Source organism: Protopterus annectens, chromosome 9.part0 (assembly GCF_019279795.1).
Source record: "Protopterus annectens isolate FY-2018-M chromosome 9.part0, PAN1.0, whole genome shotgun sequence".
NCBI classification, from domain to species: domain Eukaryota; kingdom Metazoa; phylum Chordata; order Ceratodontiformes; family Protopteridae; genus Protopterus; species Protopterus annectens.
The window spans coordinates 515,034,382-515,052,302 of NC_056743.1; positions in this window are offsets into that span (position 1 = coordinate 515,034,382).

Here is a 17,921-nt window from a genome sequence, read left to right on the forward strand (position 1 = left end):
AAAGAAATCTGAGCTTTTTAATTTTAGATTTTAAGACTGTAAGTTTTTAATGTCCTAAGCTAACAAAAAGATCCGTTTACCCTTAAATTGTTATGGGAACTTAAGAACATTTATCCTTTACTTAGTGATTTATAACTTTAATGTTTCATTTGAGTTTGTGTCTGTCTAGTAAGACACTTACTGCTCAGATACTTAAGCTCAGAGCTGAACTTTTCTGCAGGAAACCTCAGAAGACATTTTGAGATTGATCTGATGAGCTGCATTTTATCTTTCAGGATGTATGTATTATATATTTTTTCTTTGAGTTAAGCTGAAGGACTGGATTTTTTAGCACAATTTTTCAGTTTTTGTTTCATTGTTACTTGGAAATGTAGATCTTGTGATTCTACTGAGTAAACAAGTATGTTACATAACTATATGAAGAAACACATGCACACACATATACATAAACAATCATGAATAAATAATGTCTGTGGTCATATACAAGAGCTACATATGTGATTTATTCATCCAGTCTCAATAAAGTCACCGAAATTAGCATACATAGAGCGTTAAGGGGAGAGAGAGAGGAAGACATGCGGGGAGGAGAGAAGAGCAAGAAAAATACTTGTCTTGTTGAATAATTTTATGATCTTGTACTGTTCCTCCATATCATTTTCATGGAATCTATGATAGTCCTTCAAGAGGCAGCTACATCACTCAAACATTATCAAACATATGTGTTGTAGCCCTGAAGATTGGCATTTGTTTCAGTACTTTTCTGCTGAGTACTACTTTAAAATTAATGCCTAAACCTGATGTTTGAAACTAAGAATCCCCCAAAACACACACACACACATATATATATATATATATATATATATATATATATATATATGTATGTATACACACACACACACACACACACACACACACACACACACACACACACACACACACACACACAGTTATGGTAATTAAATCAAAAGAGATCTTAACTTCATATCCAGAACTTTAATGTACACCTTCCTGAACGTTTGTGCATTTGCAGGAGCCATTTTAACTACTGTGATAGCTAAATGTTATGGAAGTGAAGTTTAATTCTTATCACTTAATTATAACATATTTGCTTCTTATATGTTGCCGACTACTAATTTATATAGCATTATGTTTTGTAGTAGCACAAGTATACTGTACAATGGCTTTTAAACCTGCTTCATTCCTGTTTTCATTTACTTATTTCTCTACAGTTGCTTCTATTCTGTGAACTTCCTTGAAAGAGAATTAGACATTACCTATCTTATTAAAGCAACATCAAATACATATATTTAAAATTAAACTAACAGGTAATTTGTGCATTTAAGAGTTACATGTTGAGCAACTTGTTCATTTTCTTTTGACCTTGTCTTTTATACGCATTTCTAAAACTATGACCACTCAAATGTACAATGCTAAGGACGGGAGGACACTTGCGGTGTACTTATCTACCATTGCACCAGCTGTCTCAACAGTTGCCTCTCTTTTTCCCTGCTGCATTTCTCACTTCAGCTGTTCAGTCACTCTTGACCTGTCTCATTTACCCACACTCCATCATTCCCTCTATCAGCATGCTTTAAAGCCGTCACCCTCTTTGCAAAATGGCATTTCCATAAATTGGTTTTAAATGGCCTAACTTGCTGTTGCTGTCTAATGATCCTTCACGCCTTTTCCTTTTCAGTTCCAATTCAGTCCAACAGATACACCTCAGAATGATTGGTTAGCTCACAGGATTTGTGTTTTGCATGGTCACACTAGTTCTATTTCAGACTGTACAGTTTTTCATCTAATAGTATTATTGCTAAGCATGCATGTAAATAAAGTAGGTTTCAAATGATTTTAGGAGTTTAAGTGGTGCGAAAGGCCATCTTTTAAGGTTTAAGGCTGTTACTAAAATGTGCCAGTGACATTAGTGAATGACATTGAAGCAAAAAAAAAAAAAATGAAATAAATTTCAGTGTGAAAATATTTGTAACATCCACAGTTGTCTTACAGTCTCATTCTTAAATGTGTTTAACTGCTCATAGAATAATATGAAATGTTTTTTCAATTGTATAATTTTGTGGCAGAGTATTAAGTAGCCCACTCTTGTACTGACGAACCAAAACTTCAAACAGCATTACAGAGAAAACGTACTTGGTACATCTTAAGTATCTCATGATTACATAGGCAAGTGCAGAAAAATAAAAACATTAAAGAATCGCATACTATTTTTAGAGGATAAAACAGGACTTCGAATGAGAAACAATATCTTCAGATGTCCATCACTGCTGTAGTAGCCTTAGCTATATGGGTTATATCCTGCCAAGCCGGCCAGCTTCTATTGCTTCAGGGCACATTCCACACTCCTAAACTGTCAGGCAACTAAAGCGGATTGAACTAAAAGATGCGTTTAAGGGTAAAACCTTTCAGAGATTTACTGTCACCAAATAGTACCCTCTTCTGAGGCTTTCGAGGAACAACTGACATCTTATGCTGTTCCTTTGCAGGTAGAAAAGTTCCCTTTGGGGGGAAAAAATTCTATTTTCTTATTTATGTTGCTGTTTTATCATGTTCCTCTTCAGGAAAGTTATTTTAAAGCTAGGAGTGTTGTGTTTTTATGGACTGCCATGAGCCTGTAATGTTCTTTTAAATGGAGTAGTCATTTTCCTGCTATTTGAAAAGTGATGTAATTACAGATGTTTCTGTAGAAAAGTTGTTTACTGTTGTAGGAATGGCATACTGTTTTAAAAGTGTTTTTACTGTGTTTTCCTGTCAAAGTAACTTTTGTAGACTGGTAGCGTTTACTGGCATTTGCTGCTTGTCTTCCTCATGAAAGATGTGTCTTTTTCAGTTTGAAAATGATACATAGGTGTTTTATAGGTTCATAGGTGCTTACTAAGCTAACAACAGAAGGGCCTTTTCAAGCCAAGACATGAATCGCACATCTCTGACAAGTTCTGGTACCTCTGATAAGTGCAAGCAAGGATTGGGAGGTGAAACATTTACAAGCAGGGGCCTGGGAGATGAACTATTTATAGGCTGCCTGTGTCCATTGGAGACATAGGTGCCAAACCAGGGATGAATTTCCTGCTCCCCATCCAATTGTCCAAGTTACACTTGAATTGGGTTAGGGAGGAGCTCTGCTTTATGTGTATGGGTAACCTGTACTAGAGAAGGGGTAGTCTCTCGGATACATACCTGTCTCTCCAGCAGGTCCTATGTATATAGCAGGCAAAGTTTAAGTCTTTAGAATTTGTAATTCTGCTGCTGTTAGTTTTGCAGATATAGTGGAGGTCCATCAGAGTGATGTCTGACAATGCCAATGACTACCTTTTACATTTCTTCCAGCCATGAAAATAAAATTAAGTTAACATCCTTTGTCACCATAGCAGGCTAGCAATTTACATAGCCACAGGTGGGCGACTCAGCTCTGGCCATTTATTGCACCTCAGACCACTCGTCTTTTAACCTGGATCCCTTGGTGTAGCACCTATAGCCACTATGGACTGTGGGTTAGCTACATCCTCTGTGGTAGTTGGGGTCTGCTGAATGTGCAAGGGAGAGCCACTGTTGTTGCTTGCAAGTGGAAATAGGAAAAGTTTCCCTGTTGTGTCAGAATGCTGTCCTGTTCCGTTGTAAGCAGCTGCTGCCATTGTTAACACAGTTGGTCCCATTTTTCTGGTCAAAAAGAAACGGAAAACCAAGCATGTATCTACTCTTCCGCAATTTCTTTGTTTAGGTGTAGTTTACTGGGTGCAGCTCTGGGTTTAATTCAGGCCATTGATCCATCTTGTAAAGTTGTTTCTGGTTAAAAAAAACAAAACAACAAAACTTGGATATGGGTACCTCTTAGATTCTGAATTTGAACATGATACAGGGATGGATCTAGTTTTTTTCCTCAATTTTCTTATTCAGATGTAGAAGACAGCTCCGTTTATTTTGTCTGTGGAAGTTTGTCTTTCTCTGAGACTGTTGCTAGGCGAATGCCAGTGTTTTCAGTAGGAAAACATAGTTGTTACAGAAGGATTTTCCAGAGGGTCAGTATTATTGTCTGCAGTTCTCCTGATAGTCAGCCAGATGGCCCTACAAAGGCAGCTGGAATGTATAAAGTTCCTTAGTCTTTTAAAATGTTATCCTCTATTCCCAAACCTGACCCAGTGGTTGTAGTCTCAGTTGATTCTACTGCTGCTAAGGATATAGTCCAATGCAATTCTACTCTTTCTAATAAGGATGGGAAAGTATTCATAGGTATGGGAAAAAGGTGTATACTTCTGTACCTTTAATTTTCATAATTTTGAATTATTAGGCTCGTATTTTAACGTTTGTTCTGACTAATGGTGACAGTGTGAGGAAAGTTTTATTTTCAGTTTCCTGTTGGAAGGAAAAATTTAAGTAACTTAATTTCTTCTACTGCAGAGGTTATTACTCTTCAATAACTGTGTCTGTGTGTGTGACTTGGTTGATATTTTTTCCAGAGTTATGGCCACTGGTACTGTTTTGAAGAAGTCTACATTCTGTGAACCTCCTCAGATGTTTATAATGAGATTATAAATTCACACTTGGATAGAGATCTAGTGTTTGGCTCCTCTGCTGCACAGGTAATCAAAAAGTGTGATGAAATAGGCAAGCTGATCCGGAGTAATTTCTAAGATTTTTCAGCTCTCCTTTACCAAATTTGCCAAGGGATTTCCTATCTCTTCATACCTTTTATATATATATATAATATATATATATATATATATAATATTTATAGAGAGTACATTTGTAAAATGAGTTACTGTATTCACATTAAATGTGATTACATTTTGAATACACTCGTCAGTGGCAACAGTATTAGAGGTGTGACAACTGCAGTCCGGTAAGTAAGCACGTGCTGGAAAGTTTGTCGGGAGTAAGGCATCTGGGGGGCCGGATGGTGTTGTGTCGTGGTCCAGACATTGTGCACCAGTGTTAGAGGCAAGAAAGCCTGCTACTAGAAAATTATATATTACCAAATAGAAAAGGTTTTCTCGTTGGTGTCAATGACATAACCAGCACCCATTCAGGGCTAGTTGTTCTCTGTTTTTATAATATTTTTCCATCGTATAGCCTTTCTTATTTTTCTGTCAAGGTTCACTATCAGCATATCTGCCCATGGGATCCTCCTCTTTCAGTGAGCACTCGTTTTGAAATGGGTTTTGCAAAAGAGGACTCCAAGCAAACTGGTGTCCCATCATTGGGATGTTATTTTTGTGATAGAAAAGCTAATACTTCCTCCATTTGAACTAGCTAACCTGGCTGACTTGAGGTTTTAAACATGGGAAACAGTTTTACTGATTGCTCTGACCTTTGCAAAAAAGGGTATCTGAACTGCAAGCGTTAATGCTGAGTGAAAGTAACTTATCTTTCCTAGGGACAGGGTTTTTTGAGAGCTCATCTTTCTTTTATGCCTAATGTAGTGTCTGTTTACTTTAAACCAAATTATGCATCTCCCTGTTTTCTACCTGTAAGTATTCTAGAAGCTGCTACTTGGTCCTCTGTATATACTTTTACAAAGCACTATAAGCTTGATTACTTCTCTAGATTTTCTAGGACCATTCTCCAGGGTGTGGGGGGGGGGGGCATACCTCTTATCTTTCACCCTCCCAAATGTAGTTAGCCAGGGTAATCTACCAACATAGCTAAGGGACTGCAGCAAATTATCAATATGATGAACACAGTACATTAGTGTAAAAAAGTTTACCACAACAGAAGATGTTCAAATGATCAGTGCTGCAGTAGCTGCACTCTTGCTCCATCCCCCTTATTTTTGGTGTGCTTTTTATGGTAGGATGTGGAGATATACATACACACACACACACACACACACACACACACACACTGTGTATGTATATGTGTGTGTATATGTATGTATGTGTATATGTATATATATATATATATATATATATATATATATATATATATATATAGTATATATATATATATATATATATATATATATATATATATAGATATATATATAGTGTGTGTGTATATGTATATATATATATATATATATATATATATATATATAGTGTGTGTGTATATGTGTGTATATATATATATATATATATATAGTGTTTGTGTATATATATATATATATATATATATATATATATATATATATATATATAAATGTGTGTGTATATAATTTTTTTGCTCCTTGTATTGTTCTTTCAGAGCTCAGCCCTTCTCTCTCTGTTGGCAGGAAAGTTCTGATGGGCTGCTTACCCAAACTTGTCTTTTAGTCAGCTCAGCTTGAGCTGCCTGACAATTCTGGGCTGTGGAAGGTGCCCTGGAGCTTTGGAACCTGGCCATCTGTTATATCCTTACGATATAAACCAAAAAGCTAAGGCTACTGCTGCAGTGTTCTTTCAAATATCTACTGTTATAACAAGTTTACTAATACATCTGTACTTTCAGTATAAACTGAAAAACATGGACTAAATGCTAACTATTAGATGCAGCAACAGCAACAAATAAAAATGTTTCAAGTTTTGAGGCAGACTATATATAGCTTAAAATTTTCACTTCTGTGGGTTAGTTTGTTATGTTGCGTTATGTTACATTGTATTATATTAGGTAGAAGTAAAACAAATAAATTAAAATGGTAGGCAGGTAGCATTACCTTATGCTGTGTGAGAAAGTGGTAATGTATAGAGATGTAACCTGGTTTTGTAATGATATTGGGTTAGACATGTTTAATGTGCAGCTGTCATTATTTTTGCCAGATTTATTTGGGAAATGACTATTAGGTGATGGGGGGACAGGCTGTTGAGCAGCCTTGTTGGTGGAATAAGGGCCCTACTACTTGTTCAAGGGCTAATATCCTACTTTTCCCCTTTTTTGGGGATTTCAGTTGTCACTTCCATTCTGTCAATGGGGTAGCATAGTGGCAAAGCAGGATGGCACAGTAGCACAGCAGATAGAGTTGTTGCCTCACAGCAAAAAGTTTTTTTGGTTTAATTCTTGGCTGGGGTGCCTTCTGTCTTAAGTCTGCATGTCCTCCATGTGTTAGTGTGTTTTCTCTGGGTGCTCTGGTTTCCTCCCACATTCCAAAGACATGCAGTAGGTAGACTGGACACTCCAAATTGGCCATAGATTTTAGTTTGTGGTGCAGAAGAATGGCACAGCTAGCCATCCGGCTGAAAACTTGACTCTCTGGATGATTTTCACTGTTGAAGTGACATCCCGACCTCATCTGCAAAAATGGGGAAAAGGGGGTTGTGGATAGGTAGATTAGATAACAAAATGCATGTGTCAATGGGCCATCCCCACCCTACCAATAAAACAACTTGAGAACTCTCATGACTTTGTGACCAGCTTTATTAACATATAAAACACATCGAACATTATCATACCACAAAACATCTAGGCAACATGACTGAATGCTCACCTTCCTCTTCAATACTTTAATATCAACACCTCTTTATACATAAATAATGCAGCAATAGACCATCACCACATATGTACTTGCACAGTACCATGGCTTATTACTTCACCAGGCAGTGTAATACCACTTGCATGATCCAATGACAAAATGTGTGTTGGGGGGAGAATGACCTTACCCTTTAAACAACTACCAAGACCCTTCTTCCACCCCACATCATTCCAACTGTTAGTGCAGGGAAGGCGGGCAACATAATCTGTAGTGCCAAAGAGAACTCGCCTCTCCTTAATCTAATCTTAAGTAAACTCCCTCCTCTTCTATCTTGTAACCTCACTCAAATCCCTTCCCCTTCAGTCTGCCCCCAACCGCTCAGCCTTAATTAGCTTAAAGGCACAGCCCATTGACAAATTAGTCTGCCAGACAAACTCCATTTGTCATTTGGTATCCCCCACCCCCATCAATAGAACAGCTTTACAACTCTCATGGCTTTACGACCAGCTTTATTAAGAACAAGATCCAATGAAAGTGTCAGTTGAAAAAACAAAATAGGGGGACAAGAAGGGTCCTATCCCTTGAACAAGTAGTAGGGCCCTCATTCCACCAACAAGGCTGCTCAGTATCCTGTCTCCCAAATGCCTAACTGCTATATAAATACTGCAATAATAATGACAGCTGCACAATAACCATGTCTAACCCAGTATCACTAAGATGTACACCATCATTACAGAACCAGGCCAAATCCCCATTTGCAATGTCCCAGAGCTCAAGTACAAAAAAAATGAAAGCACTGCTCATCCTAGCCACTTTGTGGTTATGTAACTTCCCGGTTACCCCCATTGCCTTAAATGTATCAGCACCTCTCCAAACAAACCTTGTAATTATGGCTGACCAAATAACCTTAGCCATGGAAACCTCTAAGATACTACTGACAGATCCCTTAACAAACAGGTAAGAAACCTTGCTTTAGGTATACTTCCAGTATTATTACCCTCCAGATTGGTCTACCCTAATTTGTGGACTGGAGAAGTAGTCAACACACACAATGCTGAACCAGAAACATTGAAACTCTGGAATATTATGTGTCAACTATTTCTCTAGTCAGGGATTTAATATAGATCCCTTCAGATGTAGAACTAACCTGAATGGATTACCATATTGCTGTCTTAACTCTTCCAACACTGGTAATTTTATACCACTGCATACCTTGATGACCATGTTAATGAACTTGCAATTATACTGGATCCAGGTGCAAATTCACACCACCAGGTTATACTTCCACTTTACTAGCTACCCAGTAAATAAAAGAATGGCCTAACGTGACTAAACCTTCCTTCCTGCAAAAGAAAACCTGCACAATTAATACTAACTAATACACCTCTTTTATCTTTATTCTTCTGAATGTAACTCAAACATCCGAGATCATAATTTTCCTGCTCTTGTAATAACTTCCACGGATTATACTTTCTTCAACTAAATCTCATGCTTTTCCTATTCTGAAAAAAGTGGCATAATTATCGCCTGATGTTCCTTGCACTCTCAACCCCATCTTCACCCAAGACAAGTTTTCTAGCATCCACTGTTTCCTCTTCAAATCCCAAAAATGAAAACCATCTGGACATTTCCCACATGCCTTTCACCATTCTCGAGCCCAGGTCAATGAACAAAATAAATGACTTCCACTCATTGGCAATGCCATTTGCTTGTCCTTGCCCTTTTGGTCCACTTTTGATCATCTTAGCCAACCCCCCCCCCCCCCGAAGTAATCTCAAGGTCCTCCCACTGAAAAGAACCTAACAGTTTGCTAACTTGGAATGCAGCAACTTACATGAAAGCTGGCAGCTGTGTACCTCTTTATAAAGCTAAGCAAATTATATTACATATTCTGTTGTATAAATAAAGGATTGTTTGAGCAAAGTGGAAAGCAGGAGTTCGCCTGTGCCATTTAGGAGATCAGGCCGCTATATAGTCCTTCTCAGTGTCAGTTTGGCACAAAGTAATAACTCTTCAGTAATGGGATTTAATTTAGTATCACTTCATATGCTTTTGTCACTCATAAAATCCTTTTTAATGTAGGTTACACACACAATTTGTAAACCTCAACTGAGATGTGCACAGTAATACTGCATATATTGTATATACGTGTGTGCGTGCGTATATATATATATATATATATATATATATATATATATATATATATGTATATACACAGCAGATGCGGGCCCACTGAAATCTGTTTATTCTATTGATGGTTGACATCTGTTTAGCCAGAAAAATATGGTTGACTTCACAGTTTACAGATGTGCCAGCTGTCATATTCCTCTGGATAGGGAAATATGCCTTTTCCCTGAGACTATGATATCTCGAAGTTAGTGTATTAGTGGGGTGCAGGGGTACAGATGGGCTTGCCCACCCACAAAATGCATTGTTTTATTTAATTTTTTTTAAGTTTTGCATGTGTTGAGATTGTTGTTCAGCACAAGGGTAATAGAGTATCGACGTTTGCAAAGTCTGCTTTTTGTGGTCAACTTTGTAAATGTTGATGTTTGGGTGCTTTATTTTCAGGTCAGCTATACACACACACAGACACACACAAACAGACACACACACACACACACACACACACACACACACACACACACACATATATATTAACTAGATAGATACGCTTTCAAAAAAGTAACATTGCTTTGTCTCATTTTGCTGTACAGATGCATCACCTGGCGGAAAGACAGGTGTGCCAGACCCCCTATTTCTCAGGGTAGGGAAATAATGCCTTTTCCCTGAGGCTGTGCTAACTCAAAGTTAGTGTATTAGGGGGGTGTAGGGTTGTATTCTAGATGATTAAGTGCTGGCATTTAAGCTAGGATGGGCATAAACTCTCTCAATCACATTTAGAGCTCAAAGATTGTTTTAAAATAAGTCAGTTAATTAAATGTTTATATAGCTGCACTAAGTGTATTATATTTTCAGTAAACACAGCTTACCTGTAAACTGGGTTGTCTGTGAGAAAGGTGGTTGGGGGGGTGGAGCTCTGAGGTTTAAGTAAGCCTTTACATTGGGCAGCTCCATTACAGTGGCTAGCTTGAAAGAACACTCCCTCCCTTAAGAGTGGTCACCTTGCAGTCAAATCCTCTTATAATCCTATTATTCTACAGAGACCTCTTGATGGATTGACAGGTTGGGATGACCAAAGAGCCTAGGTTAAAGGCAATTTATGTATGGGCTGGCAGGTAACCCCTGAGTTCTTCATTTTTATGACAACTCTAAAGAGGCTTGGGATCCTGCACCTGGAATCTAACTGAAAGCTGGAAATTGCCTGGTAACTCCAACTGGCGCACACATTTACAGCATAGTTATAACTGATTGACGCTCCTGTTTATGTTGGTTTGGGCATGTTACTCTTTACTTGATTTTTCATAAATAAAATGGTTGCAAAGGGGAAATGGTTTGGTTTCTGACACAGCTCTAGAGGAAAACTTGTTTGTGCAACTTAAGTATGTTTCGCTAAGTTTTGTTGTCTTTCATTTTCTTCTAGAATGGCAAATCTGTTTTAATCGGAAAAGGCACACACAGTCTTATTTCTATTCAGCAAGTTCAAGAAGGGTCACATCTTTTTGTGCTACTGATGTAGAGCTGTTGTAAAGCTGACCTCCAAAATCAGTTATATCAAGCATCACTTGATTATAATTTAGGCCAGACAATGACCAGAAGAAAACATACAGAACTTCAGCTCAGCATTTGTTTTAAAAGTTAGGATATGAAATCCTGGGGCAGAAATTCATATTAAACAAGGTTCAGTGGCATCAAGAAATGTATTTTATCACTATATGGCAGATGCTATCTGGATGTTGCAGGCTTTGGGTTAACTAAGATTGAGATATTATTGAAAAGATATAAAAATGGGAAAATGGGATCATTTATTAATTTGTCTGCCATTAAAGCCCATGTTTCTAATATTCAAGGGTACACTATTCTTAGATACGGTTTGTGAGATTTGAACTTGCCACTGTCTGCTTCACAGTTAAATGCTGAGTCTACTAGACCATACTTCTACTGGCGGGTGTTATAATTATAGCAAATATTGTATTTTTATGTTCTTTTCTTCTGTCTCATCTGATTACACTTGTGTTTTACAAAGGCACTTCACTTTTAAAAAGATAATCCTTTATAATGATCTGTCTAAGTAACAAGTAAATGTCAAGAACATTGTGGAGCAACTAATGATGTACAATTGCTACAGGCTTCCTGAAATATGTGACATTTTTAGGTTTTATTATACCTTTACTGTACATGATTGATTTTACAAGGCTGTCTGTGCTGGTTTTCTCAAAGCAAATGGATTTTTTTGAGCTTATTAATTTCTATAACACTGAATGACCTTACATACTTCATGATGCAAAGTATATTTGCAAAGTTCATGTTTCTATTCCTGATATTTACAGTTCTGTATTTCAGGATGTACTTTGTTAAATTGTACAGGTACACTGAATATAACACTATTGTATTCCAAAGGTGCTGTAAATCTCCAACTGACAGGGTTACAAAAGATGAGATGAGCTAATAACCTCAGATGTCAAAAATTCTAGGTAAGTTTAAGTATGAAAAAATATGCTTGTCTAACTAGAAGGAAATGTTTAAATATATGGACATTTTCTAAAGGTATCCTCTTCAGTTGCTGAGCTAGGTAGGTGCTCATTCTGTGTCTTCTAGCTTCTCACTGGTAAATCAAGGCCCTGGAAAGTTGGTACACCCTAATGGCTAAAAACTAGAGCCAAGAGAGAAAATTGAAAAAGGGGCAAAGGCCGGCACCCACTACAAACTGTCCACACCCTCTAACTACATATTTTTGTAGTAATGCTTTAAAAGACATATGGAAAATTTGGAATTGGTGTATCAATGTTTTGGTTGCTGATGCTTGGTATGTCATCTTTCTGTTTTGGAGATTTGGTCCCACAGAAGTCTCCTCATTTCCTGATAAGTGATATGAGGCAACTGTCTGACAACCTAAAAGAATGGAATTTTTCATGGCAGATATTCAAAACATTTACTTGATTACTTGAGTAAGGAAGGGTTATGAAATGACAGTCCAGAAAAAAATCAAAAGAAATCAGAGTTTTTTTGCAGTATTTTCTATTTCATGTGGCATTCGAGTTATCTATATTTAGGTCTATATCATTTTATATCCATCTTTCTGTGTATGAATATATATATATATATATATATATATATATATATATATATATATATACACACACACACACACACACACACACACACACACACACAGATATAGCTACATTCGACACTCATTGGAAAATTAACTTCAGGTTCAATGCACTTTATTTACATTGAAGCTTAAAGGAAGAACAAGAAAAAAATTCTTTAGCAGGAAAAGTCTCTTAAACAGATAAAGTTTTGCAGTTCTGGTTTCACATCCAGCTAAGGTTCCAGGTAATCTCGGGCACACTTCAGGTAATCCTCTAAACAGATCCACTGATGTCTCTACATTGCTATATATATGTCTTTCAGTAAACGCCATTAAGTGCCCCTACTCTCGGGCCTATAACTCTCTCTTCACTGAGCAACAAATATCTCTCTTAATCTGCACTTGGCCATGTGACTTCCTCTTCACTAACAGGCAAATTTCTCTGCCATGTTGTTCTATGCTCTTTCCTTAGAACTGTATTTCTGTAGGGGTCCCAAACCAGTCTCTGTTACTGCTTCCTATATCATAATATCTTTGTGTTTTCCAACTCAAGAAACACCATCAGCTGAAGTATACAATGAAAAATGTATTGATACCCATTCAAATAATATATTAAACAGAATTACTGCACAAAAAACTAATTTTTATTGCAAAAGTAGTATTTTCACATCAATGTAGGAATGTAGCAGTTTTCAACTTATAAACATAATTGTGACACTTTATCAACTTTATAGACTCCATTATGTCAGTGATGCCCTTCTCAGCATAGAATTTCTATTTTTATATTACTTGGGATGGGTTATGGGATCTGCATAATCCTTAGAAATTGGTGCTGAAAAAATAACAGCACTGGTGGACACATGCAGCATTTTAATAGCTTTCCAGCACCTTGGCCTTACAGACTTCAAGACAAAATGGAAAAAACATGCAGATGCATCTACATACAAGACTGAAACCAAGTACATAGTCTAGAGGGTGTCCTGAGAGAAAGAGAACCAAGGTGCAGTTGTGTTATAGCTAATAGTTACCAGAGAGAGCTCATTTCACATGCATGGGAAACGGTGTTCACTTGGCCGCGATCACAGATTAGGGATTCCTGAATTCCCTGGATTCTGTGTGATAGATGAATGGGAGTTTCACAAGATTGTTTTGTTACATTCTTGTTGCATATTAATGCATTTGAGCAAGTCTGACCCCAATCCAAGTTTTATGTTCATAGGTAACCTTATGAAGGCACTTAGCAAATGGGCTTTCTATTATTATTTTTCATTTGTTCTGTAGCTAGTACAGACAGACGTTGTTTTATATTTTTGATGTAAAATAGTTTCTTCTGCCTAAAGGTTCATACTTGGTATAGAATATCTATTTTTTGATGGAAGAAGTACTTTGCATCCAAAATATGTTATATAGACATTTATCAGAATGTCCAACAGGTAGCACTTGTTTAATTCCTCTCACAGGCCTAGCAAGTTACTGGCTCACTCTGCATCCTGATTTTCTTTACCCTTTGCTGCTTAGAGCAGAGTAGTGACATTCTAATTTGGTGCTAGATGACCCTAAATGGCATATTATTAAAGTTATGTTGATATGTGATGTTACCTTTCATCACGATACGCTAATACATATAGGGCTAGCTCCATTTGAATTATAATGTACAATAATGTAGTCACCAATTTCAGACCATCACCCAGGGCATGCACTTCATTAATTGGACTCCCAAGGGCCTCATTATAACCTCTTACATTCCACAAGCTGCTTAGCAGTGTCAGAAACATCTCCATGCAGTTTTTTCTTTAGGCAGATCCTCAGAGACCTGCACAGCCCTCTGTAGAGCTGACTTCATGTAGCAGAAGTAAATGAAGTACCTTTATTTCTGAAACATTCAGAGTCTCTCAGAACAGTAGAGATGTCTAGATTGTTACTGCTTTTGTAAAATTGGTTATTTATATTACATAGTTTGTTTTGCTGAAACTCACCATGTAGTTCATTTCTGATTTAAACTTATTTTACCTTTTATAAATCCATTTTAGTTTAAAAAATATAAATAGCAGTGGGAGTGTGAACTAGTTTTATAAGGAATAAACCTGCTAGGCCCAGGTGCCTTCTATCAGAGGTTAACAAATTTGTTTTATGTCACATAATTAGAAAAATGTAGTAATCAAGCCCAGGACTGTTGGATAAAGCTTACAGTAAAAAAAAAAAAACAAAAACAAGAAAACGGCCTTTTGCTAATGTAATAAAATGTGAATGAAATGGACTAAATTGCTAGACCAGAGCATAAGTACCCAACTTACACTTCCATATTGTATATATTCAGCACCCTTTTAACCATAAGAGTCAATAGCTAATTTTATTCAAAAATGTAAGAAGCCACTGTATGAGGAAAATATGATCTCATGTTGTCAGTCTTCATTCTATACTCACAAATGGGTTTAGCTCTGATCTATCGGATCCAACTGGGCTGTGCAGCCGCCAGATCTCTCGAGCTTCTCCCTTACCCACAATGCACCTTGCCAAATACCTCAGACCTCTTTTGCCACTTCTAGCTAACTGATGTGGTCTACAGGTTTCCCTCGAGTGATTTATATAAGTACAGTTTATTTTTTCTTAAAACTCTCTTCCATCAGCAGTTTTTTTCTCTATAGTTTACATTATACCCTTTTAACCCTAACTGTCAAAAAAAAAAAGTTACTTACTATTTTCTTCATATTCTTACCTTTTTGTTTCTATAGTTGTAGAAAGAATGATTGACAAACCTGCAGGATTCAAAAAATGTTCCAAATGTGGACATAAGTTGCCTATCTCAGACGCACACTCCCTTTGGGCGGCACAGTGGTGCAGTGGTTAACGTTGTCATCTCACAGCAAGAGGTTCTCCAGTTTGATTCTCAGCTGGGGTGCCTTCTGTGTGGAGTTTGCATGTTCTCCCTGTGTTCGCATGGGTTTCCTCTGGGTTCTTCAGTTTCCTCCCACATTCCAAAGACATGCATCTGGAGCATTTCTCCCCGGGCCTCCGCTGAAAGCAGGCTCTGTGGAACCTAGTCGGACTTTCCCAGTCAACAAATGATAAATAAATAAATAAATAAATAAATTGTGTATACTTCCTGGGGCCATTACACCGACAGGAGGATTGCTTGATTTTGTCATGGATTCAATCTGCGAGCATTAACGGAACATAAAAATTTATATTAAAATGTATCTTGCCATCTTCCTTTGGAAAAGCCATATCCCAGTCTCCAAAGTCAAAGCCCTCCACATTGTCAAAATCCTCCTTTGACTCCTCAAGAAAATGGACTACTAAACTTCCAGTCTCAACCATGGAACAGAAAGACAAACTCCAATCTGATTGTGGTTTCAGATCCTATGACCTCAAAAACAATTTCAGTGGCTCTGACTCTGTCAACGTCGGATCAGACACAGCCATGGGATGAGACATAACCTTTGAAGATTCTCTATTGTCCTCACATTAGATACTCAGTTGGTTGACCCAGTACCAGACAGGCTTCCATCTCCTTTTCTGCACAGACCAGCATTCCCCTCCATTTATTCTGCTCGTTCTTCTAGAATTCTCTCAGAAGATGTGGAGAGAGTGATGAGGAAGATTCTCTTTGCTCAGGGGGAGGTTGGTCTTCCCTCAGCACCTACCCCTCTGAGTCTAGCCATTTGTCTTTCCACCACACCACCCCTGCAAGTTCCTTCTCTAACTCCATTTGCTGTCTTAAAGTTACAGGATCCCAGTCATCTGGATCCATCATTCTCCGATCCAAGGATCTCCGTATCATTGGATCTGACACCTTCTCTAAAACCTCCTAACTTTTTGGATCAGGAGAGCTCTCGGAGCCAAATCCTGCCTGCTGGATCTGGGGTGCAGCATTCAAATCCAAAGTTTTTAGAGCTGTCTCTGTTCCCTGTTGCCTCTGCATTGGACAGTTTGGCTTTGGCCTCTTCCTTGGGGATGGTGTTGACAGACTGGTGGGAGGTGATGATTTGGAAACACGCTTTCTTGGATCACAGCGTCTCTCAGGGTCCTTCAAGCACTGCCTTCAAGGCTGCAAATAGTGTTCACTGACAGACTCCCCACTCAGATCCCACCCATCCTATGATGCTGCATTGTCTGAAGCCTCAACTACTTACTCCACAGGGACATCATGTACCAAAACCTTAGGTTTCCTCTCAGGGAACTGTGATTTCCTCTTTTCAGACTTCCCCAGATTATCCCACTGAGGAAGTACCCAGGAAAAGGATATGCAAGAGGAAGCACCAAGACTCCATGCAGGAGTCCATCACTGAAAACGCAGATTTCAAAGACAAATGGTCCCCACTGTCACCTCCTGAAGATGTCCCATTTGGGGGCATACTACAGATCCTGAAATAGAGAGGTTTGGCTGAACATCCTCCAACTATACCTTTCAACTGTACAGGTTTTCACAGAATGTCCAGATTTTTGCCTCCTATCTTTTTCAAAAAAGTAGTTTTCTGCCAAACTAGCAACAAATCACTCCGGATTAAAATTAAAAGAATGACAGATATTTCAGTTTCAGAATTCACGCAATTCAGAAAATCCATGCTAATGTAAAACCTGTTATTTTATTAACTTTCTAAGTTTGTAAAAGCAATATTTTAAAATTGTCCCTATTTTTGGGCTTTTTTCCTACTTTTATTTATGGCTTTGTCCAGATTTCTTGCTCTAAGAGGTTGAGAGGTATGCCTCCAACCCTGCGCTGGAGGAATCCATTCTCCTAGAGGCTTTCAGTAAAGAACATTCTACTTCCTGGGTGACTCTGCCCACTGATGAGCTCAGAGACATTATCTCTAAGTGGGTATGAAAGGAGCCTGACTCCATAGAGTCAATACTTCGAAGACCAGACAGGATAATGGCACCACCTATGGACAGACAATTTTGGGGAAAAAGGGTTCCAGTTGATGTCATGGTCATTGCGGTAGCCACAAAGAAGGAACTAGCTAACGAGAGTTCCACTGTCCATCTCCACAACTGGGAGTCACGGGCAATGGACAGACTGGGGAAGCATGCCTTTGCTTTATGATTGCTGAACTATCTGGTGCATTTTGTTAGACTTCAGAGAGATTTGACCAAAGAGTTAAATACTGTCTCAGTAACCATATCTGCAGAAGTTAAGGATTCAGTAACATCTCAGCTGTCAACCCTACAAGCTGTTTCCAATAGCTCCATGAGGTTAATTTCCAACAGTGCAGAAGGGACGTCTAGAGCAGCAGATTTAGGTATTTCCACGAGAAGGAATGTCTAGATGCACTTATGCAACTTTCCGGAGCCATTTAAGTTCAGTTTCAT